The sequence below is a fragment of the Monodelphis domestica genome, chromosome 8 (assembly GCF_027887165.1).
Source record: "Monodelphis domestica isolate mMonDom1 chromosome 8, mMonDom1.pri, whole genome shotgun sequence".
NCBI classification, from domain to species: Eukaryota; Metazoa; Chordata; class Mammalia; order Didelphimorphia; family Didelphidae; genus Monodelphis; species Monodelphis domestica.
In genome coordinates, this window is record NC_077234.1 from 13,148,551 (window position 1) to 13,174,765 (window position 26,215).

Sequence of the window (26,215 nt, forward strand, 5' to 3'; positions counted from 1 at the left end):
GCTGGCAGGAGGTATTGATTAGCTGGCCTTGTCATTGGTCAAAAATACTTGCCCTACAGTACAGTATTTAGTTTCTATTTTTAAGGGTGATTTTTGGAAATTGTTGAAGAATCAGGACGGTATTTGTTGTCATGTGATTTTCACTTAGTACTTCTTCATGTATGTCAACCTTCTTTGAATTAATTTAATTGGAGTGCATTGATCATATGGGTGTACCAGATTGCTCTCTTTGGGAAGTCGAAGGAAGCCATTTTTTTTTAGTAGAGAGGAGATTTCAGATGCCAAGTGTATTGGGTGATTGGGTAATTAACATCTTCTTTATCACCAAGTAATATTCTCTCTGTTGCTCATTATAATTTGCTCATTAAAATGTCCTTTGTGAGAGCAAAGTTACAAACTTAGAGTTGCATTTGGTTTAAAATAAAAAAGCTCACTAATACTGAAAAGCTAGTTCTTTTCTCATCCAAAGTACCATACAAGTAAGAATCAGCTACAATACCTTTCATTTTTATATCTAATTTAGAAGAAAATTGGGAAAGAAACCTTTGAGTTTGTGAGGTCTTAAATCCAAGAATAGGAAGTTTAGTTCATCCAACCCTTTCATTTTATAGATGAGAAAAGTATCTCAGAAAATCTCTTATACACCCAGTGTCACCCAGAGATAATAAATAACTGAAAGAGGATTTGAATTCGTGAATAATTCTCCTTTCCCTTGTACCACATCACTAGGGCATTTTTTCCAATTAAAAAATTATAGAGTGAATAATTCAAATTGTTTTCCCCATTTGAAATGATAGTTTTCTTTAAATGATATAATATAAAAATTAATTTTACTTGCTTTGAATTTAGATGGTTATCAGTGTCTTTTGGAACCCATTGGAGATTTTGCTTAAAAAAAAAACTATTTTTTTAGCCATCATAATTTTACATTTTAGGGATAAAAATGTCAGAGGCAGGATTTGAATTCTTGTCTTCTTGACTTTGAGGCAAACTCTATCTAAATCCGTGAAATGTGAAGGACAATATTTATCTGCAGGACCAAAGTAGAAAATATTTTAAATATATAGTGACATTATTATTATGGTATGCAAATGAATTTTTGAATGATAAAAAGGAATCAAACTCCCTAGGAAAATTCTGTAACCAACTAATTAGTATTCTGAGGAAAGCCTAAGGAGGAAACACTAAACCACATCTTACCTCCCAAGATAGCAGAGTCTTTTATGTGACTAGTTTCTTCCAACATGTTGATGGTCTTTCTCTCTCTTTCCTTCTACTTTTTACCTATCTCCCTATGTTCCTCCATCCCTTTATTTGGTGCTTCTTTCTTTGCCAAGCAGTCTTTTCTTCTCCATCTTTCTCTTTACTCCTCTCTACTGCTTCCTTTGGCCTTTTTACCCTTAAATACCCTATATTATAAAACTGGGAAACATTATAAGATACTTTAATTCTTATTGAGTAAAGCTTATTTGGAAGATTCTAGATTTAGAGCTGGAATATATCACAAAGGTCATCTAGCCCAGCTCCTTCATATTACATGTGAGGATACTGAGGCCAGGAGCTGTACAGTGGCTTATCTAAGGTCAATATGGTATTAAAGGATAGAGTTGCCATTTAAATCCAGATCATTGGATTCCTAATTTAGCTTTTTTTTCACCTTCCCATCAGCTTCAGTCTTGCTTAATAAAAAAAAAGCTGAACTCTCTGATTAAATGAGTCTTCTCTTCTTGCTCCCTACCGCCCCCCCCCAATCCCAACTAAAATTTATCCATCAATAGTATAGAGACTGAACTTGTCATTTCAATGGTATATAGGCTTCCCAAATGAGGAAAATCCTTCTTCAAGTCCAGGTTGTCCCTCTCTGCAGCATATGTTTTCAGAGTGCTGTATGTGTCTCAGCAGAATTTCAACTCAGATGACAATCTCTTTTGCCACACACTATTTCTTTCCTCGATTTCTCTATCCTTGTTTTTTCCCCACCTTTCTCCTTTTTCTCCTTAATTGGCTTTTGCCAAGGGAGAAAAAGAAAACGAAGAAAGTTCCTTATCTCTGTTATCAATATTGATGTTCAGAAATTCTTGTTACTTTGTTCATATTCATTCACAAAGAAGCATTCCAGGGGTCAAAATGACATGCCAGTGGAGCTCTGATGTAGTGGAAAGATAAGTTGAACTGGCAGAAGTCTGGGTTTTAGTCCCCTCCTAGCACTAGCTATCTGACCTTTGGCAAGTCAATTCCATGTGCCTTAATTTCATCATCTGTAAAATTGAGGAAAGAGTACTTGAACTCCCTACCTCATAGGGTTATTATGATGGAAGTGCTTTGTAAGCTTCTAAGCACTATGGATATGCCATGATTGTCATCGACTTTTGGGGCTCTTAAAAGAATTCTAGAATTGCTCATTTTCACAGTGTTCTTCATTCTCTTACCATCAGCTGAGTTTTGGGGGCCTTTATTTTAAAATTCATTGTAGCTTCCCTACATTCCAAGGCTCTTTTCCATTTTCCAGGTCTTTGTGGTGGGTACTTCCTCCTTTATTTCTTCATCTTTTCTTAAGATATTCTTGCCTTTTGGAGAAAGGGAATCATTCCTTCCCCTGCTGCCACTATTTGAGTTTCTATGCTGGAAGCTGAGATGCCCTTTACACCTGCTCAATTTTTAAGGCTTCCCAAGCTTTGGCTATGGCTCAGTACTCCCCCTGTCAAAACCTTAAAGACTTCCCAGGCTCCAATTCAGTGGTAGTAGCAGGTGGTGGACTGTGGACACTCTCCCACCATCTAAGACATTGGAGAGAAGAGAATGACTGCTTGGCATAGGCATCTTCGAAAACACCAAGAGTCTTCCTCAGAACATATGAAAAGGTAAGTTTCCTTTAGGGTCTTTGCACAGTGATGAAGAGCCCTGAAAGGAGACTATTCCCAGGCCCTAAAATGATGTCTAACTTTTACTTTATTGAGATGGATAGCTGCAGTACATTCTTTGGAATTTGGTACTGACCACCGGAGCCAACTGAAGCTCCAGATCGGTTTCTTCATGGATCACTCTATTTTTGTCTTTGGTATCATTTCTACATTCCGTCTCTGTTCTTTGTGTCACAGTGGAATTTAAATTTGGCTGCGGAGATGAAAAAAGATGTGTTCTTTTCCCATCTAAGCCTTTGCTATGACTTTCTTTGAACTCTCTTTCACCTTTTCAAATCCCTGTATTCAGACTACCTAGTAAGAGGAGTAGAGGATGTCATTATTAGAAGGGAAGCAGGAGGGAAACAAAGACAGAGAGACAAAGAGAGATACAGTGAAAGAAAGAAAGAAAGAAAGAAAGAAAGAAAGAAAGAAAGAAAGAAAGAAAGAAAGAAAGAAAGAAAGAAAGAAAGAAAGAAAGAAAGAAAGAAAGGAAGGAAGGAAGGAAGGAAGGAAGGAAGGAAGGAAGGAAGGAAGGAAGGAAGGAAGGAAGGAAGGAAGGAAGGAAGGAAGAAAGAAAGAAAGAAAGAAAGAAAGAAAGAAAAAAGAAAGAAAGAAAGAAAGAAAGAAAGAAAGAAAGGAAGGAAGAAGGGAAGGAAGATAGAGAAAGGAAGGAAGAAAGAAAGAAAGAAAGAAAGAAAGAAAGAAAGAAAGAAAGAAAGAAAGAAGGGAAGGAAGAAGGGAAGGAAGATAGAGAAAGAAAGAAAGGAAGAAAGAAAGAAAGAAAGAAAGAAAGAAAGAAAGAAAGAAAGAAAAAAGAGAAGGAAGGAAGATAAAGAAAGAAAGAGAAAGAAAAAAAGAAAGAGAGATAGAGAGAGAAATGAAGGAAGGATGAAACAAAGAAAGAAAGAGAAGGAAAACCAAGTCATTTGCACTAACTGGAATGAAGTTGTTTTTTCTTGATCCTGATGAGCCCTGGCAAGACTACTATTTTGATGGATGTTTCAGTGAAGTGTAACTTTTGGTAAGGCCTACCAATCCAGAAAGGTTCTAAATGTCCTTCTGATGATCACCTGTCATCGAAAGACAAACTCAGTTACTTCTATAGGACCTTGGCAACCCAGTGTCAGCTTGATGGTGAGGACTTTTCTTCAGCTACCGTAACATATTATAGAAAACTAAATTCTCCATCTATTAAGGGCATCTTGATACTTTTTGTGGAATGTATGCCCATTCAACAAAAACCTAAATAAGGTCACAAAGAATTGGACATGATTGAAGCAACTAAGTAAGAAAATCTCATACAACTGAAATCAGATGAAGTAATTTCATGATTTTTGATCCTAACCTGCCAATTAAGTGAAAATGAATGGTTTTCACACTAGGTTCCTTAATCATGAAATATCTCTCATGAGTTAAAGGTCTTCTATTCCCTGATTGTACTAAGGGGTGCTAACAATTAATTTCATGTGATCAAAAACATAGGTGTCATATCATAGCATGTTCGGGATTCCTTTTTTTTCTTCCTTTAAATGGCTTGCTATATTGGAAAGTCACTTTTGATTCTGTTCTGTTCTGTCCTCTCCTCTCCTTCCTTATCCATCCTGTCCTCTGTTATCTTTTCTGCTCTTCTCGTTTTTTCCTTTTCTCTTTTTCTCTGTCTGTCCATCTTTCTTTTTCTCTGTCTCTCATTGTCTCTCTTCCTCTGTCTCTTTTTCCCTCATTTTCTTTCCCCTTTTCCTTGGCATGATTTCATCAATATGAGCATGATTATGGATTTGGATTGAAGCCACCATGATCATTTTGCTGTTCACTGAAGACACATGAGTATAAGCAACACAAATTGGGCCATCCACTCAGGATACCTGGCCTCATGCCATTAATGAGTCACAACACTTGTTTACGCAGTGAATAATCTGTTAAGTGACATTAAGACACCTTCTTCTCCCTGCCCCCATTGAGAGGTCACGGATAGTTAAACTGTCTGGAACTTACCACTCACTCACATCAACTTGCTTCTCTTCTCCCTGTTTTTTTTTATAGGAAAAAAAGAAGTTGTTTAGATAAATCCCTAGTTTGATCCCATTGTGTCATGGATGGAGCTCTTCCTTTAATGAGGAATAGAAGTACTTTGGTTTGAATGAACAGGAATATAATTGAATTTGAAAGTGAGGAAAGAATGAATAAGAAAAGAAAACTCGTGGCCCTTGTTAGATGATTCATTTAGGAATTACCTTGTTCATGATCTAGTGGCATCACACATTATGTTGTGCTTGTTGTCAGCCATAGCAATAATTCAGCCTTCCTTCTCCTCAACAATACTCCAAGGACTAAAATGAGTTTCCACTCGACTCTTCAGTTCAGGAAGATGAAAAATTAGGTGACAGTTTCTCCTCTTGAGCATTCCCATTTGTTTTATTTCTGTCATCCAGACAGCAGACGATATTTTTTTCTTTTTGGAATGTGTGGTTTACTCAGAGTGAACCCCTATGCTCACCTCTCCTGTTTAAGGGAACAATGTCAGTGCTTCTGATTATTTTTTTATCTCCACAATTTGCACAGTTCAAAAGACCTCATGATAGATTTTAGGAAAAAAAATGAGTTAGAAATCCCTTTAGAAATGTTAGAAAACATTTAATCACATATTATTGAGACTTTAGAGACTGCATTTTAATCCAAGCATTCCAATATTATTATTTCTTTGTACATGTATTCCATTAATTAGTATCATCATTTTCATTTAATGTATGAACTCAGATCTGTTAGAGTATAACTCATTGTGCAAGATACCAGGAAAAGCTCATCTTAGAAAAATTAATTTGAGGGGGGTAAAGATTTTGGGGGTTCTTGAGATTCACCCTCATGTTATGTAGACTATGGTCTAGGGAAGGAACATTGCATACGGGAGAACCCAGCCCTGATCCAAGGTTTCCTCAACATCTAGCATTCTTGGGACAGTTAGTCTGAGGATTCTCATGAAGATGGTTCCTAGTTTTTTAGACAGCCCTTGTCACTTAACAGTAATGGTGTTTCATAAATATTTTGAAGCATGAGTATAAATATCAGAGAAGTGGATGGATTGGGGCTGCCATTTTGACAAGGTTCCCTGGCACTCCTTTAATTCCTTAGGTCTCCTAGACAAAGTTATTTCAAAGTGTGCTCCATCGAGCCAGTTCTACTCTCCTTCCCCCATTCCTCCCACCCTTCTCCTAGCTTTTCTTTCAGATTCCTCTTTGACATTGAGCTGCCTTCTCCCTTACCTGGCTGCTCAGGCAGGAATTCTTGCAAAGGCTGGCTCTTCTTTTAGGGATCTGTGGGTGCCTGCTGTCTCCTGCCTCACTTCTCTGGGCTGTTGTTATTCTTCTGTGGGAGCTGATATTGTTGTTAAACCCAATTCCCTTCGCGTTTCTTCCCAATTTTCCCAAGCCTGGAGGCCTTTTGTTGTGGAGTTATAAGACATCTGGCAGGCCGTTTATTTCAGTCGATAATACTGTTAATTTGGCATGTTCCAGAAAATCCCCAGATTCAACAAATTAGGCCAGTATGCAAATATAAGAAATTCACTCCGTGTAACATAAGCAAAATTTTAAAAAAGATAAATAAATATATCAAAAGCAGCAGAGTCCATTTGTCAAAACCTCCAAATTTCCTCTGCTTATATTTGGAAAAAATACTTTCTTCATGTGATCATATGTCTAAAATGATTTTCTATGCTGTTTGCTAAACATCTTTAAAGAACATGTAATTGATTGATAGATACTAACATTTTGAATTTGAATTTAGGGCTTGTCACTGTGAGGTAATCCTTTGTCATTTTTAATTCAGTACTTTTTTGACTTTAATTAGAAACTGAAGTTGCCTGTAAGTTAGTGAATTTATATTTTAAACCAACTTGAAAAGACTCTATAAGCAGGTTAGACTCCATCCTCCCAATCCCCCTTGAGGAATCCAAAATGTATTGCCTTATTAAATTTATTTAATTGATGAAACTATATATGAGAATTGAAAATTATTTTAGAGATATTGTTTTTAAAAAATATAGTACAGCCAGGGGCCAGATAGGTAGTTCAGTAGATTGAGAGTCAAGGAGATCCTGCATTCTAGAAACTGCTTTCAAATACTTCCTAGCTGTGTGACCCTGGGCAAGTCACTTAATCACCATTGCCTAGCCCTCACTACTCTTTTGCCTTGGAACCTATACTTAGAATTGATGTTAAGATGAAAGTGAACCGTGTTTTAAAAATAGGGTAGACAGTTTTTTTTTTAAAGAAAATAAAAATTTATTTATTTATTTTGAAAAATTTATTTAGTCAATTGAGAACATTATTCCTTGGTTTCAAGAATCATACTCTTTCTCTCTCCTCCCCCACACTGCTTTCTGTAGCCGATGTGCAAATCCAAATTTTATATGTGTCCTTGATCAGAACCTATTTCCATGTTGTTGGTGTTTGCACTAGGATGATCATTTAGAGTCTAGGGTAGACAGTTTCAACAAAATATTTCAATTCTGAACTCCCAGAATCCCAGGTAGCATATTTATTTTCTCAATAAATAGCTCTCTGTATATAGTAACTAATATTCTTAAATGTTCTGGTCTATCCTTTCTTTAGAGAGCAGTGACATTTTGAAAGGATTTTGAACTATATTCCCAATCTGTTTACCCAGGTGACTCCCACTGCTTAAAATGCCCTTTGTACCCATAAAATGTGGTGTTTGGGACCAAGGAGTTAAAATGTAATTTTTTTTTTACCAGTAGAATATTACTTTGTGGTTCACCTTCAGAAAGAAGTTTTACAAATCTATTTTAAACAGCACTTTCACAAGAATCAAGAATAGTTTTCAAGAAATTAAATGTTTATGAAGGTTGATTAAAAATTATTATCTTACTATTCCTCACTTTCATGTATATTTCAGTGTTGTCATGGAGTCACCTTTCAGTTGGTTAGAGGAGCACAGATTAATGCCGTCATTTGCAGAAGATGTGGCTGATTTTTATTTATTTTGGCCATTTGGTTGATGATTTAAATTCAGCTATTAAGTTGGGTTTAGAGTTATTGAAACAATATCCTTTAACCAAAAAGATGTACCATATTGTAAAAATCTTTTCATATTTGGCTACTAAGGTACTTGAATTGTTCTTTTCTTCCTCCTAAAAATGAATGATGCTCTATGTTCTATTTTATTGATGGTTCTATGTTAGCCCATTTTTGTGTGAGTGATATGTGTTATTGGGTTCTCTTCCCACTATTTTGGGCCACTGACACCAGTTCACTGAATCTATGAAATTGAGACTGAGGAAAGAATGTACTCTATGCCATAACTGACAAGTGAACGTCTAGTTGTTGCTTCAGGACTAATTGAATCAGTGTGTTCATGAATCGCTAAAGTGACTTTCTTCTCCTGGGGCCACAAGGGTGAGAGGAAGTTTACATGCCACATGCTTTGGCAGGGTCTAGGATTTGAGTCTAGGAATGTCCTTATTGTTGAGAAAGTGAGAGAGATACAGAGAGAGAGATACACAGAGAGACAGAGAGAGAGAGAGAAAGACAGACACAGAGAGAGACAGAGAGAGGGGGGAGAGAGAGATAGAGAGAAAGAGAGACAGAGAGACAGAGAGACAGAGAGACAGAAAGACAGAGAGAGAGAAAGAGAGAGAGACAGAGACAGAGACAGACAGACAGAGACACAGAGAGAGAGCATTCAACTCTCATTGGATACTGCTCTTCAACATCTTTTCTCAATTGGCAAAAGGGTGAAAATCTCCATTTTTGCAGCAAAGATATCCTTTTATAAATCTAGTACTAAGAATTAGTTCTGAGAAGTTAGGCAACACAATATCAGAGGATTTTGAGAGAACCCCAACTCAACTCTGCCCACTGATAACTATATACAAGTCACTTGAACTCTTTGGACCTCACCATTTAGGTGCCATAACTGTAGGATTCTGACCACCAGCTGTTCAAGTCAATCATACCCACCTCTATGCATGTGATAAAAATTAGTCTCCATCGGAACTTGCCAACCTATAAGCCCATCAGGTTAATGAAGAAACATCTCTGTTTCATCCCTTACATATGTCTAAGGATGACAAAGTGACTGAGGCTATAAAGAGGAATACTCATTGAATTATCAATGATGTTGGATGACTTCATATGTAGAAACAAAGACCCAGTTTAAACTAGTTTTTTAGGAGAGAGAACTGATGCTAAAATATGCCCCACTGAGGAAGTTCTTGATTCTCTCTGATGGATGGCTAACTCAGGCTCTTTGAATGCTTATTGAAAGAAATTTCTTCCAAAAAACTAACTCCAAACTTTAATGTTAACAATAAAAAAAAACATGCTTATTTATACTTCCTAAATCTATTTTCTAAGAAAGTATCCCAGTTTTGTTATGTTATAAAACTTAATTGGTTTTATTCCTCTCATCTCAATTTTCTCCAAGTTTTCCCATTAAACTCCTTAAATGGAGGGTCTTGTTTGATTTGATTCAAAACAATGTTCATTTTAATTCAATAAACACATATTATATTTCTGAATAGAAAGCCAACATTCGAGTTAAGAATCAGTCTGCCAACAAAGTATTGATGAACGTGACTTTTTGTGCCAACCACTTTGCTGGGAAGAGAGGAGGGAGATGAGATACAAAAAGAAAAGTGAAACTATCTGCCCTCAAGAAGATTACATTCTAAAAGAACTCAGTTCCATACACAGTTATATGCAAACTATTTTTAAGAGTGATTTAGTGCCAGTTTTTGGAGTAGTGGAAGGTGAAGCTATCTAGGAAGTCCTCCTTTAAAACAAGAAATCTTAACCTTGGTGCATCGTGAGCCCTTTGCTATCCTGATGTACCCCTCGGACGCCATCTCTAAATGATGTTTGTTCCCTATACTAACAATTGAAAGAAATACTAAATCTCAGTGAATAGAAAGATGTTGCTGTTTTTTTTTCTATTCAAATTCATTGACTTTACTGAAATCAATCCATGGAGCCCAATTTAAGAAACTCTGATGTTGAAATTGGCTTCAAGATGAACTTTTGGGCCAAGTTGTGTCTCTCACAAATCTGGCTGACAAGTGGCTTAACCAGGTCTCAGGTAGCCTTCCTGGATCAAGTGGTTAACTAGTCCTAATCATTATCTAGAGATGGAATGTGTGTAAATACACAAAGATGGTAATATATCCATTTGAGTTGTTTTCATTTGTTTCTTTTATCAATAGAATAAGTTTGAAATGTTCACTTCCTCCAAGCAGGATTTATTTCACTTTCTGAATTTCGCTCCCCTGCCCAAAGCCCAAATCGTCTTCCTTTCTTGTCTTTGTTTTGCTTGTTGTCATGGAAATATGTGATAGAGGAACTCTGTTAGATCAGCTCTCAGCACTATTTACTCATCCTCATTGTCATAGTGGGGCAGGGGTTGGACTGAAAGGCTTAGGGCGGGAAATCTGGAAGGCTGAGTTCCTCTGTGATGCTGAATTGTTATTACCAATCATTCCCTTAATGGAGGACCTTGCCACACAGTAGTGATTTTATTAATTTAAATTTCTACATACCTCTATGTATATATACATAAGAAAATGCATATATAATTACATAACATATTTAGCATTTATGTGGTGCTTTCAGGATTGCAAGTCACTTTCTTCTCATAGTAACTCTGGGAAATACCTTTTCTTATTATCCCCATTTTATTTATTTATTTTTTATTATATTCATTTTACAGATGAAGAAACTGAGGCCAACAAAGGTTACTTGCATTGTGTCCCATATCATTTGTAACGTAGATCTCATTCCCAGTCCAGGGCTCTCTCCAGAGCTTCCTCTTAGATTTGGAGCTGGTAGGACTCTTACCATCCATTCAGTCGCATCCTTTCCCTTATGGATGAGAACATGAAGATGGTGAGGGTACCAAATCTAGATAGTGTCTGAGGCAGGATCTCAGTGCACTATTCCATGTTGCCTCACCAAACAACAGCTAGGAAACCTTGTTGCATTGATTTGACTTCACAAGCTCTAGCCAGTAGTGTTCCTGGTTATGATGAGATGTCTGCAATACATTTTGAGTGAATAGAAAAGGAAGGAAAATTTTGGGGCCAAAAATATATATTTTTAATTAATCTGAAAGAATTTCCATACTGTTAGCTTAAAATAGCTTGAACTTAAAAAAGAAAATCCTGGCTTCATTTATTTCTTCCCTTCCCATTTCAGCATGGAGTGATCCCTCCATAATTTGCATTTGGGAAGGTCATATTTCTCGTTGGTAATGGCATACTTAGAGACACCTGTCTGTGCTTTCTAATCTTTCAGCCAAGTAAATGCTGTTTGTGCAATGAACGTAAGCCCACTCAAATCACAGTATTACACTATGTCATTATCTCAGGGAGTTATATTTACCTGAGTACCTGATCTATTTTTAAACCTTGTTGTCAATAGTGCCCCAATTCCTACAGCTTGAATAGGTCCACAATAATTTTTGAACAAAAATGCAAACGATCACAGTGTAATTCAACAAATAAATCCACTCTATTTCCTTTTGTTGGTCAAGTGATTACATGGATATGCCATCAGTTTTTATCACCTAATTGGAAAAGGAAATAGAACTTTAACACTGCTGCATTATAATCTTTTAGCTAGCTAACCTCCTGATTTTTTCATTTTTTTTTCCGAGATTAACTGGAAAAAAACTCTCCGGTCTTGGGAGATATCAATCTTTTGCAAAGAACTCTAGACTAAGGAAACTGGATCCCATCTCTGCTCAACCATTAATCAGTTCTGTTTTCTTGAATAACTTATTTAATTTCTCTGCATCATCTGTAATATAGAAATAATAATATTATAGACCCTCTGATGGGGATAACAGGAAAATAGAAGTTATAAGTGAAGTGTGTTGTATTTATTGGGGAAAAAAAGATGATTAAATTATTTTGGCCCTATACAGGCATTTCCTGATCATTAGGCACTTAGGCCTGAGAAATTATATGTATTTAGGAGCCAGGAAAAGTTGAGATCTAATTGTACATTTTCCTCCAGAATTTTCTAACCCTTTTTACTTAATATTGAGCATTAACTAGCTGCAATTAGCAGAAAGATATGCCCATTTTTCCCATTAATGGAAAGTATTAACTTTCAATGTATTATTTTCCTCATAATTGCCAAAATTTTAAGTATCTACATGTAAACATGATACTTATTAGCTGAATGACCATCATAAAGTCATTTAGCCCTTCTTAACCTCTCTATTTCTTAATCTATAAAATGGGTATAATGAGATATGTATCTTCAATCATGAGGCTTTTTTGTGGGCTCAGATGAGATTATATGTCTCAAAGACTTCCCCAATTTAGCATTCTGCATCAGTGTTAGTTTTTGCCATTATTATTTTTATAGTTATTATGTTTCATATCATTATCACTGACCACCTTGGATATTTTTCAGTCCAGAAGACATATTAGAAGTGATCCCTCTTCAGACATATAATAAATACTCTCCCAATTCCTATTATTGGGACCTCAGGTGATGTTGCTAAAGGATAACAGTCATCTCAATTCTCATTTGTAAATTATGGAAGTCTAAGGATCCTGTGGGATACCTTCCATGTTTGCTTTTATAAAAATGTTCACTTTACTAACACACTGATTGCTTTGTTTGATAATCTCCAAAATCTAGTAGCTGTTCCATGAAGGGTCCCTAATTTCATCAGGCTCCAAGGTACAGCATCTTTTCATCTGGCAGCTAAGTGGTAGAGTGAATAGAGCACTTGACCAACAGTAATAACAGTGACCCTCTATTGCTGAATGGAATCATAGAAAATAGTTTATTGTATCTACCCTGTCATTGAGACAAGAATTGGGTGTATTTACCTTTCTAGACAAGAACCTCAAGGCAAGACAGAACTGAATTACATCTTCTGATTTTTTAATAGGAAAAAAATAACAATTTCTAAGAGAAAAATATGGGTGATGGAGAAATTTTTGCTTTTTGATCCTTTAGAAGAAAATCCGTCATTCCTGACTACTTTCACCAAATATGATTCTGTGGCTTTAATACTTTTTTCCAGGCTCATGGGATAACTTAAAAATAGCCTCGTTTTCTCTACATCCTTACAGAATTAATGGCAAAATGTATCTAAGAGTATATTTTGTCAAATTGTGTTTAAAATTAAATTCTTCAATTATATTGAGCATACTTACATTTCTACAACTATCTAGAGGCATTTGTAAAGGTTAATTTGCCTCTCAGGTGCCATATTTTCCCCAAGTCAGCCGATGAGTTGTTCCTGGTCAAAAATGGTGAGGGACTCATGCTTTAGGGAGAATGCCACAATGGTTTTTCAATAATTGCTCAGCTCTTTATTGGAATCTGAAACTCAAATACTAGTCTCTAATTTTTACGGGGCTTAATAATATTGACTTTACTTTTCTTATATGTCAAATGAGTTGGAGAAGGAAATGGTAAACCACTCTCATATCTTTGCAACGAAAACCTCAATATGAATGTATGAAGAGTTGGCCACAACTAACAACCTTATTTCCCCTCATATTTTCAAATGAAAACTTTATTTTAAAAATATTTAAAAATATATCAGATATACAAAATAATGGGTCTGCATTTTGCCCTTTTAGACCATTTGTTTATCTTATATTTTGGAACAGGTATCCAGGTACATTGTCATAGAATTCTGCTGTTTTGTTTTGTTTTTTCAATACTTACTTTCTGTCTTGGAATCAATACTAAATATCAGTTCCAAGGCAGAAGAGTGGTGAAGGATAGGCAATTGGGGTTAAATGACTTGCCCAGGGTCATACAGCTTGGAACTATCTGAAGTCAGAGTTGAATCCAGGACTTACCATCTCTAGGTAAGTCTCTCTATCCACTGAGCCATCTAGCTACCCTTCAAGACTATTATTAAGAAGTCATAAGAACTCACTGCACTTAGAATATAGTTTTGTCATCCACAAAATGCCTAAAAATAGGAATTTATTAGTGAAACAATTAGCAAGTTTTTTTCCTAGTTGTTCACATTAACCAAAGTTGAATCTTTAGTCTCCCTTGGTGTGCTCAAATGCATGTAATAGGACACAGAGTAAGGCCATGCATATTATGAAGATAAAACCATATAAAATCCATTTGTAATAAAATGGCAGGAAAACTCCTGATGTTCTCCATTGTAAGCCATCAAACCCATATTTATATTTTACACAACTGATTAACCTGAGTCTGAGTTCCATTTTATCTTTCTTTTCCTCCTTTATATTGATTACTTTCATGCATTTTCTTTTCTTAAAAACAAGATATTGCTATGTCAGTACTAATGTTACCAAAAAAATCAATACTCAGAAAAGCTCTCTATTATTTAGTATATGATGGAGGGAAGAAAACATCCCCATGGACCAAACGAGTTGACAACATTCTCTCTGTCTGTCTCTATTCTATCTATAATTATCTATACATATTATATTGTGTAAACTACATACAATATTTATCTATCTGTATACAATCATAATATAATTATCTCTCCATCTAATTTTCCATTTGGGGCACATAGAGAAATGTCAGAATAAAATTAAGCTAAATATATTGAGTTAGGATGGATGTCATCTCCTTAAAAGAAAAATCAGGACTAAATAATTCAGTTTCAGTATCATTGGCCACGTGATTGGTCATGATGGCATCATTCATTGGGAAACTAGAGCCAGCAGTCAGAAAATAAAGTTCATAAGTCGACAGTTGGTAAAAAGTAGTCTGGAATATCTTCAGCTGACTGAGCTCTACACAGTCTTCTTCCTTTTTTGTTCTCTCTTGTTGGTTTGCACTGTGGGAACCTTTAATGATAAATGGATTAAATTTTTCAAGTTATTTATGACTTAATCGCAGTCAGTCACTGCATTGCTATTAAAATGTTATGATGTACATTTGCATGCAGATTCTATGGATTAACAGGAAGGATGATTTATGGGTTTCCCAACTTTATTCTGTCGTCTGTATTTGACTTTATTCCTTTATCATACAAAGAGCATTGCTGAAATGAGCATTCATTGATCTGGAGCATTCCTGTTATTAGCTCCAGGCACAATGCTTAAGCCTCACTTCTTGGTCCTTAGCTCCATAATCAAGAAAATCACTTTGGGATTAGTTTTCGTGATAGAAATTGCCTCCGACATATTTCATTTTTTATCCAGCTCGTAGTGAGATAGTGATGTCTTTAGGAATCTGTCTTTGGTTATTTACTTTGCATGTTTTGCACATGTATCTGTGTTTTTGGTCAGGTGTCATGTTGTAAATATATTTTATACGAACGTATTGCTATTGTCATAAATATTCATGAAAATATCAAGAGATACAATGGCTCTTTCTCCTTTCTGTTCCCAAATTTTTTATATTTGTGCCACATTATTATTCTTTGTTATTTATTAGATATCTCTAAGGTGCTTTAGAACTTGTCACTCGGAAGAAAAAATGAAGTTAAAATAACATCATTATTATTTGAGAGGACAGAGCATCTTACCCATTCAAGTTAGGGATCCCCAAGCAACAGATGAGGTTCTACAGTGTGACCCAACAACCTTTTCCAGATTCATGAGGACCAGACTCAGCTAACCAAGCATCTGCTTCCCTTGTGGGACTCTCCCTCGGGCTTCCTGGGTCAGAGGGACTCATGCAGTTCCACCTTTGAGCAGCCACCAGAAATTCGATGGGACGTCCTTACTTCCAAATCTTGGACCCTCCTTATTCCAGCTGTTCCTGACTCATCTGTGCCCCCATCTTTCCCCAATCCTCCTGTATAATGCTTTTCCCAGACTCTATTCATGGGGAGGGAGTTGGAGCAGCTCCTCTTTCCCTTCCCTTTTTTTTTATTTCTCAGAGACTTCATTGTAAGGACGGGATTCATTTTCTTCCTCTTCAGATCTTTAAGGAAATGACAATTAGTTCCCTGGAAGCACCTGTGGATAGTGGAGTGTGATGGGCTTGGAGTCAGGAGAGTCCTGGATTCCCACTGGTTAAATGACTAACCAAGTCAAGCACCTTCTCAGAAGTTTCCCTGTTCACTGTCACAAATATCTGAGGAAATGATTACCTGCAAAGATTCCATTGTTTTAGTTTTCAGGGTGAATTAAAATGGTTCTATGAGGAAGACATTGTTTGGTTAGGAAAGCTCTAAATCCTTTGGTCACATCCATTTTAACTGGCTTTAATTACAAGACCAGAGACAACAAGGTGGCAGAGTGGATAGAGCACTGTGCTTAGAATCAGGAAGGCTCATCTTCTTGAGTTCAAACCTGGTCTTGGATACTTCCTAGGTACATGAACCCAAGGAAATGACTTCATCCTCTCTGCCTCAGTTTCTCAATCTGTGAAATGACCCAAAGAGGGAAATGGCAAAACCCTTCTGGTACCCTGCTGTAAAAACCTCAAATGGGTTCACAATGAGGCGGATATGGCTGAAAGGACTCAACAATAGGCACACAGATTTAGGTCCAAACTGTATTTTACAGTTAAAGGAACCATGTCCTCATTGAGGTGAAGTACTTTTCCATTTGCCAAGGGTTTCACAGGAGAAAGTGTTTTTTGTTTGGCTTTATGTCAGCATTTTTAGTCATTCTGTTGTTAGTACCTTAAATTAGCATTGACTGCAATAACTGCATCAGAAAAAATGTTTTGAAAGTAGAATTATGGCAAGTAATCTGATATTAGAAGTCTCTTCTTGGTTTTTCTGGTGGCCAAATGCTTTGGAAGATTCTGTGATTTCAGATCCGTGGCGCCCCTCCCCCCCAGGCCAATGGAATGCTATTTGTATGTTTAAAGATAAATATTTAGGGAGTATCTTGAGGCCCAGATTAAGGTACTTGCTCAGCATACCACAACCAGTAAATTATCATCGTGGGATTCGAACTGTGGTCTTCTTCACCTGAATCTGAGCATTTGTATCATTATAAGGCAGCGAAAAAGTGCTAAGATTATCTTTCAAACTATTTCAGTAGCAGTGTGACTCAAGGATCACCCATCCTTTCTGAGTCTCAGTTTTTCTATCAAGAAAATTGGTCTGCTGATAGCATCTAACATTCTGAATCTTTCTGATGATCAAACAAAATAATGTACATTATGCATTTCATGTGCCTGATGGGAGGATGCTCCATCAATGTGATGAAGCTCGAGTGAAGTGTTGATGAATCAGGATTTTTGTTGTTTGCTCCTCTATTTGTTCACAGCACGTGTCATCAAAGGTCACCAGAGTGGTTCTTAGTTATTGACTCCTTCAGTTATCCTACTTGCTCAGTTTCCATTTGCTTTCTTCTTTATGGTTTCTGCTGCATTCTATACTTGTCATTTTGTAAGCTTTCTGTTCAGAATGAAAGGAAGAATGGAAGGAGAAGTAAAATTATAGATATAGAGAGACAGAGATAGAGAGACAAAGAGATACAGAGAAAGAAAGAGAGAAAGAAGAAAAGGAAGGAAGGAAGGAAGGAAGAAAGAAAGAAAGAAAGAAAGAAAGAAAGAAAGAAAGAAAGAAAGAAAGAAAGAAAGAAAGAAAGAAAGAAAGAAAGAAAGAAAGAAAGAAAGAAAGAAAGAGAGGGATGGAGGGAGGGCGGAAGGGAGGAGGGAAGGAAAGAAAAGAAAAGTTCACAGTGCCTTGTCCTTAATAAATACATGGTAAAAATTGGATTTGATTCAGGATCAGGAAGATTGGGGGAAAGTAGATTATTTAAAGTGCTTTCAACACTGAGCACATTGAAGAATTTGCTAGTGAGGCAGCCTCGTTGGTGCCAGTTCAGGAAGAAGGAAACAGTTCTGACAAATTTCAGATCAGATTATCGAAAATCAACTGCTTATACATGATTTTTATCATTGTGATCTGGAAAATAATGGCAATGGAAGCTAAACTCATTTTCTAATGCACTGACTTCCTATCCATAGCATTTCTTTTAAAAATAAATTATTGTGCCCTTTATAAAAAACAGGGAATTAACACTAAAGTTTCTCTTAAAATTATATCTATGCCAATCAATCTATTAGCTACCCATGATCCAGTCCCTTATTTGCTATTTAATCAGTTAATTTCCTTTTTTTAAATCTTTTTCATGTAAATCATGGTATGCATAGTGTTAAATTTGTGTGCCATTATTAATATAACTACAAAATTCTTTGTCTGGCTTCTGTCTATCAGTTTGTCTTAAATTCCTGCATTGCATTTCTTTAGCTGGAGTTTGTTGAGTTGGCAGCTTACCAACTTTTTTGGTGGGGGAGGGGAGAGTCAGAGGTCCTAGGTTTAAATCCCAGCTTTGTTACTTACTTCTTATGCACTCTTGAACTACTCATGCCCTACTCACAAAGCCTCAGTTTCCCAATGGATCAGATATGAGATATTTTCTAAAGTCTCATCTAGTTGTAAATTCCAGTTTGCTACTACTTGCATTTAATATGATTACTTTCTGGATGATATTCAGTATCATTTTATGTTCCCATTGCTTTAGTTAAAAAACAATTTATTTTTTATTTTTTTCTACCTCAGCATGGCAGAATGTAGAGAACACAGGCTATCTGTGAGAGAATAATTACACATAATCATTGGTAGGATCCACTTCCTCTTCGTAATGGCCAGTGAAATCACACTTCCATTTTTAAAAAATTGGAAGAAACTCCATTTTTTATTGATCATCGTGTTGTTTTTTTAAAGCATTGTCAGATGTCCGTAGTGTCAATCATTCCTTTAGTAACTTGCCAGCTTTGGTGGATGTTAAAAGCAGGTGATTACATTAGTCTAATGTGTGATTTTGGATTTCTCTCAAGATTTAGAATTATAACACAATGAACATCAGAGTTCACACCGGCTGATCTTTGAGTAGGAATACTAAAGTTTAACAAATAGGAGGTAATTACCCACTAGATGAACTGTAGTTTCCTTTCCAAATACATTTAATGCGTCTTTGGCAGTGCCTGTTTACCCTCTGAGTATTCAAATTGCAATGGATTCAACTCAGAATATGGAAGGGAGGAGTACAAATGCACAACGTGCAGGAGCGATTTTTCGATGTTCCATGGCTCCCAGCTTTAAGTAAACAAACATGAGTCACCAAGGGAAGCTGCAGCGATGGAGAGCCAGGACCCTTTTGTTCCCCAGTCAGTGTCAAATGGTGAGAACAGGTGTAACCATTAATAGCCCCAAACGATAGTACTGAGCTGGAGAGGGGAAGATTGAGCTGATTTCTTTAACATCCATAAAAGCCTGTCTAGCATCTTTTCGTGACTCATCGTTTCTCAGGGGAGTAATTCTATCCCCATAAACAAGCGAGTAAGAGCTCCAGATTGGTGCAAGATGGAAATCAGCTTGGCTCTCTTACAAGTTATGTACTTTGGAATCCTGCATCTCAGAGCAGCAATGGTTAGGGGGCAGCAGTTGTGGAAAAGGCATTAGCTCTCCTCTGGGCTTTACATCACCCGTTTTCCTTCTTGTTAAAATAGATGCTCACCAGACCGCCATTTTGCTGACTAAGTGTAGCAGACTCAAATTCACTTTTTCTTTTGTAATAAAGAAAAAATTAATATTCACCGCAACGAATAAAACCTAATATGTAGAACATATAAATCTATCATTACAATAAAGTTATAATAATTATAGAAAAAATATAATGACGTTATATTAAATCTATATAAAAACTACGCATAAAAATGGTTAATATCATTTATTGTCATGTGCTTTCTCCACTCCCCACCTCCACCCCCACTCCCCAGGGACACAGTAGACTCAAGTCCCTGCTGTCCTTATGTAGCAGAAGGTGGAGCCCAGGCATTATGAGCTACATTTGCCTCATTTGATATCTCGGCTTGTCTTTGCCCCTTAAGAAGAACAGGTGTGCTCTAGAACAAGACTAAAATACAAACAGGAAAGTGGCTTGAAAAGCCAGGTGAGACTGAAAATAATTCTGTTCCATCTTCTATTTCAGATTTGTTGTATTTCCATTTTTTAGCATTGGGGGATGGGAGGTCAAGAAACAGTGAATATTGCTTTGGGCACATAGGATATTCTTTTTAGGGAATAGCCACAAGAATGAATGTAAGTTTTCTCTTACCGATTTAATTTTATTGCAGCATGGAAGCTCGAAACTATAATTCTTAGACATCTGATTTATAATTGGAAAAAAAAAAGATTCCCCCATTCTCTTAATAATAGTAATCACACACAGAAAACAGGGTATTCTCACCTCTTTTTCAAAGATATTTCCCTGGGAATTAGGATATTTATTGTAATATGGAGTGGAAGGATAGTCTCTGCTTTTCTCCATGATATACAGCTGGCAATTCACCAGGCTACAGCAAGGCAGACAGTATTTTTAATTAGGAGAATGTCCTTCCTGGGAATTATAGTCATGAACAGAAATGTGGAGGGAAATAGATCCTACATATGACCGTGCGTGCTCCCTCTTGTTCAGAGATATGGAAGCCTTTCAAGTAGTGAGGAGGGGAGGGGTAAACACAGAGCAGCAGCTGCAGCCACTAAGCTGCCCATCAGAGTCATAAAATTGGTGAGGTTGGAAGGATCATCATTTTACAAAGGAGGAAACTGAGGCCCAGTCAAGTAGAGAAACTCCCCCTCTGTCATATAATTAGAAGCAGGACAGCCTAATTCGGAATTCTCTTGATTTCCAGTCTAGGGTTCTTTCTACCATAGCACGTTGCCTTTCCCATAATAGTCCTATAGAATGGGCATAAATGTATTGTAACCATCACTTACGTAGGAAGCTCCAATGCGCCAGTCAGCCTGCCCTTTAAAAGACCTATCATCAATGGAATAGGTCCAAAGCCAGTTTGTCACATATAAGGAATATTAGGCACCCAAGTAACAGTCATTTTCTCCATTTCTTAGAATTTGGAAGGGCTGGGGGAGTGGGCAATGACTGGGATGTTGAAGACATCCAGGGCGCCTTGGGACGATGGTATCTCCTCTTGACAAATTTCCCTTCAGCAAGCAGAGACTGTAAAAATAATCCCATTGATTGTTCTTTACAAAAATAGTTATTGCCACAGAGATGAGAAGGGGTGGGCAAAACAGGAAGTGGCCTTTGGGGCAGGATACGGCAACAAGGGGCACTTTGGTGTCATTTTGCATCCATAAACTTAATGCCAGAAAAATCCTTCTCCATGGCACCTAGGAATTATGATGGTTGTTAAGTTGTTTAGGCCATCCGTGTCTAGATAGTAGTTTGCATTTTGAACACAACTGGGTACTATATTCAGACCTTGCCTAAGGTATCAAAATGCTACATCGAAGCTCTGCAATGCATCTTTTTAATATTTGAAAGCATCATGAGTGCCTTTTACTAGGACTATTTAGAGAGGAGAGGATGTGTGTGTGTGTGTGTGTGTGTGTGTGTGTGTGTGTGTGTGTGTGTGTTTTCCCCTAGCCTGCAAGCTTACCCATCTGCTTTTCTTTGTTCTTTCATCCCTCTGCCCTGCTGAATCCTTATTTTCTGTCCTGGCTGAACTCAGGTTCTCTTTTTTCTGTGAAGCTTTACTTTGTGTCTCCTCTCACCTTCCAATCCCCAACTGAAACTCCCTCATCACATCTTGGGATCTTAGATTGAGAGTTAGAAGAAAGATTTTCGAGGAGGGTACATTAGCTGTGAGTCTGTCCATCGACTTGGGGTAGAGAGAGGAAATTTCATTTCATTAGACATTTTTTGTTCTCATTGTATGCATATTAATTCATACATTTAGTAAAACCTTTTTTAAAGGAGTCCATACGTTTCATGAGTCTATAATGGGATGAGATGGGAGATGCATGACCCCCAAAATGCTCCCATCTAGCAGGTGGCTAGTTCAACTTCCCTCATTTTATACATGAGGAGACAGAGGCTCACATTTGGAATGTTTTCATGCTTAAATCAAACAGGGAAGGCCAGGATGTGAACACAGGTCCTTGGACTCCAGATTCAATTTCTTCTCTCTGTATTAGGAATTATAATTAGTTTTATAGTACTTTAAGGTTTTTAAAGCTCTACAGCAGCATCTCATTTAATCCTCATGACAACACTGGGACTTAGTTCATATGATTTGTCTATTTTATAATGAGCTAACTGAGGCAGAGAGAGATTGAATGATTTTTCTAGAGTCACATCCTAGCTATGTGACCTTGAGAAAGCCATTTATCTCTCTGATACTGAGTTTCCTTTGGATTACTGGGGGCAGACAGGTGGTTAAGTGGATTGAGAGCCAAACCTAGAGATGGGAGGTCCTGGCTTCAAATCTGGCCTCCGGCCCTTCCTAGCTGTGTGACTCTGGACAAGTCCCTACTCCCCATTGCGTAGCCCTCACTACTCTTTGCCTTGGAACCAATACTTAGTATTTCTTCCAAGACAGAAGGTCAGGGTTTAAAAATAAATAAATGAGTGAAAATGTGAGTGTTTGACTCATGACTTCTATGACCCCTTTTATTTATTTATTTTTATTTTATTTATTTTAATTTTTATTTGGTTATTTCCAAACATTATTCATTGGAAACAAAGATCATTTTCTTTTCTTCCCTACCCTTCCTCCCACCACCCGCACAGCCGACCCGCAATTCCACTGGGTATCACATGTGTTCTTGATTCAAACCGATTTCCATGTTGTTGGTGTTTGCATTAGAGTGTTCATTTAGAGTCTCTACTCAGTCATATCCCCTCCACCCGTGTAATCAAGCAGTTGCTTTTCATTGGTGTTTTTACTCCCACAGTTTATATTCTGCTTGTAGATAGTGTTTTTTAGATCCCTGCAGATTGTTCAGGGACATTGCATTGCCACAAATGGAGAAGTCCATTACCTTCGATTGTACCACAATGTATCAGTCTCTGTGTACAATGTTTTCCTGGTTTTGCTCCCTTCGCTCTGCATCACTTCCTGGAGGTTGTTCCAGTCTCCATGGAATTCCTCTACTTCATTATTCCTTTTAGCACAATAGTATTCCATCACCAACATCTACCACAGTTTGTTCAGACATTCCCCAATTGAAGGGTATCCCCTCATTTTCCAATTTTTGGCCACCACAAAGAGTGCAGCTATGAATATTCTTGTACAAGTCTTTTTCCTTATTATCTCTTTTTGGGGACAAGCCCAGTAGTGCTATGGCTGGATCAAAGGGCAGATAGTCTCATAGTTCCAAATTGCCCTCCAGAATGGTTGGATTAATTCACAACTCCACTAGCAATGAATTAGTGTCCCTACTTTGCCACATCCCCACCAGCATTCACTACTTTCCATAGCTGTTATGTTAGCCAATCTGCTATGTGTGAGGTGATACCTCAGAGTCGTTTTGATTTGCATCTCTCTGATTATAAGAGATGTAGAACACTTTTTCATGTGCTTATTAATAGTTTTTATTTCTTTGGCTGAGAACTGCCTGTTCATGTCCCTTGCCATTTATCAATTGGAGAATGGCTTGATTTTTTTGTACAATTGATTTAGCTCTTTATAAATTTGAGTAATTAAACTTTGTCAGAGGTTTTTATGAAGATTGTTTCCCAATTGGTTGCTACCCTTCTGATTTTAGTTACATTGGTTTTGTTTGTACAAAAACTTTTTTAATTTGATGTAGTCAAAATTATTTATTTTACATTTTGTGACTCTTTCTAAGTCTTGCTTGGTTTTAAAACCTTTCCCTTCCCAAAGGTCTAACAGGTACAGTATTCTGTGTTCACCTAATGTATTTATAGTTTCCTTCTTTATGTTCAAGTCATTCACCCATTCTGAATTTATCTTGGTGTAGGGTGTGAGGTGTTGATCCAAACCTAATCTCTCCCACACTGTCTTCCAATTTTCCCAGCAGTTTTTATCAAATAATGGATTTTTGTCCCAAAAGCTGGGATCTTTGGGTTTGTCATAAACTGTCTTGCTGAGATCATTTATGCCAAGTCTATTCCACTGATCCTCCTTTCTGTCTCTTAGCCAGTACCAAATTGTTTTTGATAACCACTGCTTTATAGTATAGTTTGAGATATGGGACTGCAAGTCCTCCTTCCTTTGCATTTTTTTTCATGATTTCCCTGGATATCCTTGATCTTTTGTTCTTCCAAATGAGCTCAGTTATGTTTCTTTCTAATTCAGTAAAGAAGTTTTTTGGTAGTTCAATGAGTATGGCACTAAATAAGTAAATTAATTTGGGTAGGATTGTCATTTTTTTTTATGTTAGCTCATCCCACCCATGAGCAATCAATGTTTTTCCAATTGTTTAGATCTAGTTTTAGCTGTGTGGAAAGTGTTTTGTAGTTGTGTTCATATAGTTCCTGTGTTTGTCTCAGCAGATAGATTCCTAAGTATTTTATATTGTCTAGGGTGATTTTGAATGGTATTTCACTCTCTAATTCTTGCTGCTGAAATGGGTTAGAGATATATAGAAATGCTGATGACTTATGCGGGTTTATTTTGTATCCTGCAACTTTGCTAAAATTGTTGATTATTTCGAGTAACTTTTTGGTTGATTCTATAGGATTCCTTAAGTAAACCATCATATCACCTGCAAAGAGTGATAGCTTGGTCTCCTCATTGCCAATTTAAATACCTTCAATTTCTTTTTCTTCTCTAATTGCTACTGCTAGTGTTTCTAGTACAATGTTAAATAATAGAGGTGATAATGGGCATCCTTGTTTTACTCCTGATCTTATTGGAAAGGCTTCTAGTTTATCCCCATTGAAGATGATGTTTGCTGATTGTTTTAGATATATACTGTTTATTATTTTTAGGAAAGGCCCTTCTATTCCTATAGTTTCTAGTGTTTTCAATAGGAATGGGTGTTGTATTTTATCAAAGGCTTTTTCTTCAACTATTAAGATAATCATGTGATTTTTGTCAGTTTGCTTGTTAATATGGTCAATTATTTGGATGGTTTTCCTAATATTGAACCATCCTTGCATTCCTGATATGAATCCTGCCTGGTAATAGTGGATGACCCTTGTGATGACTTGCTGGAGTCTTTTTGCTAGTATCTTATTTAGGATTTTTGCGTCTATATTCATTAAGGAGATTGGTCTATAGTTTTCTTTCTCTGATTTTGACCTGCCTGGCTTTGGGATCAGTACCATGTTTGTGTCGTAGAATGAATTTGGTAGAACTCCTTCTTGGCCTATTCTGTCAAATAGTTTGTTTAATATTGGGATTAGTTGTTCTTTGAATGTTTGATAGAATTCATTTGTGAATCCATCTGGGACCTGGGGATTTTTTCTTGGGGAGTTCTTTGATGGCTTGTTCAATTTCTTTTTCTGAAATGGGGTTGTTAAGGTAATGTATTTCTTCCTCTTTTAATCTAGGCAATTTATATTTTTGTAAGTATTCATCCATATCACCTAGATTGCCATATTTGTTGCCATATAATTGGGCTTAGTAGTTTTTAATGATTGCCTTAATTTCCTCTTCATTAGAGGTGAGGTCTCCTTTTTCATCTTGGATACTGTCAATTTGGTTTATTTCTTTCCTTTTTTTAATTAGACTGACTAGTACTTTGTCTATTTTATTTGTTTTTTCAAAGTACCAGCTTCTAGTCTTATTTATTAAATCAATAGTTCTTTGACTTTCAATTTTATTAATTTCTCTTTTGAGTTTTTGGATCTCTAATTTAGTCTTCATCTGAGGATTTTTAATTTGTTCACTTTCTAATTTTTTAATTTGCATGCCCAATTCATTGACCTCTGCCCTTCTTAATTTGTTAATATATGAACTCAAGGATATACATTTCCCCCTGAGTACTGCTTTGGCTGCATCCCATAGGTTTTGAAAGAATGTCTCATCATTTTCATTTTCTTCAATGAAGTTATTATTGTTTCTATGATTTGTTCTTTAACTGGTTTTGGAGAATCTTATTGTTTAATAATTTCCAATTAATTTTCTATTTACCTCTCCATGTTCCCTTACTAATTATTATTTTCATTGCATTGTGATCTGAGAAAGTTGCATTTATTATTGCTGCTCGTTTGCAATGTTTTTATGCCCTAATACATGGTCAATTTTTGTAAATGTACCATGTGCTGCAGAAAAGAAGGTATATTCCTTTTTGTCCCTATTTATTTTTCTCCACATGTCTACTAACTTATTTTTCTAAGATTTCATTCACTTCTCTTACCTCTTTCTTATTTATTTTTTGGTTTGATTTATCTAGTTCAGATAGAGGAAGGTTCAGGTCTCGCACTAGTATAGTTTTTCTATCTATTTCGTCCTTGAGTTCCTCTAGTTTTTCCTTTAGAAATTGGGATGCTATGCCATTTGTTGCATACATGTTGAGTACAGATATTTCCTCACTGTCTATACTGCCTTTTATCAGGATGTAATTACCTTCCCTATCTCTTTTAACTAGAT

The 26,215-nt window shown here is 36.6% G+C and overlaps 1 protein-coding gene across 29 annotated transcripts in view; it reads left to right on the plus strand.

Moving 5' to 3' along the window:
• Positions 1-26,215, plus strand: part of MBNL1 (muscleblind like splicing regulator 1) — a 276,473-nt gene that overhangs the window by 131,052 nt on the left and 119,206 nt on the right. For 2 of the 29 annotated variants that reach the window (XM_056807912.1, XM_056807911.1), the window contains exon 2: positions 1,341-2,861. The exons of the other annotated variants lie outside the window; for them this stretch is intronic. The gene's annotated coding sequence lies outside the window, so the exon portion shown is untranslated. The remainder of the gene's footprint in view (positions 1-1,340; positions 2,862-26,215) is intronic. 29 annotated transcript variants of the gene reach the window in all.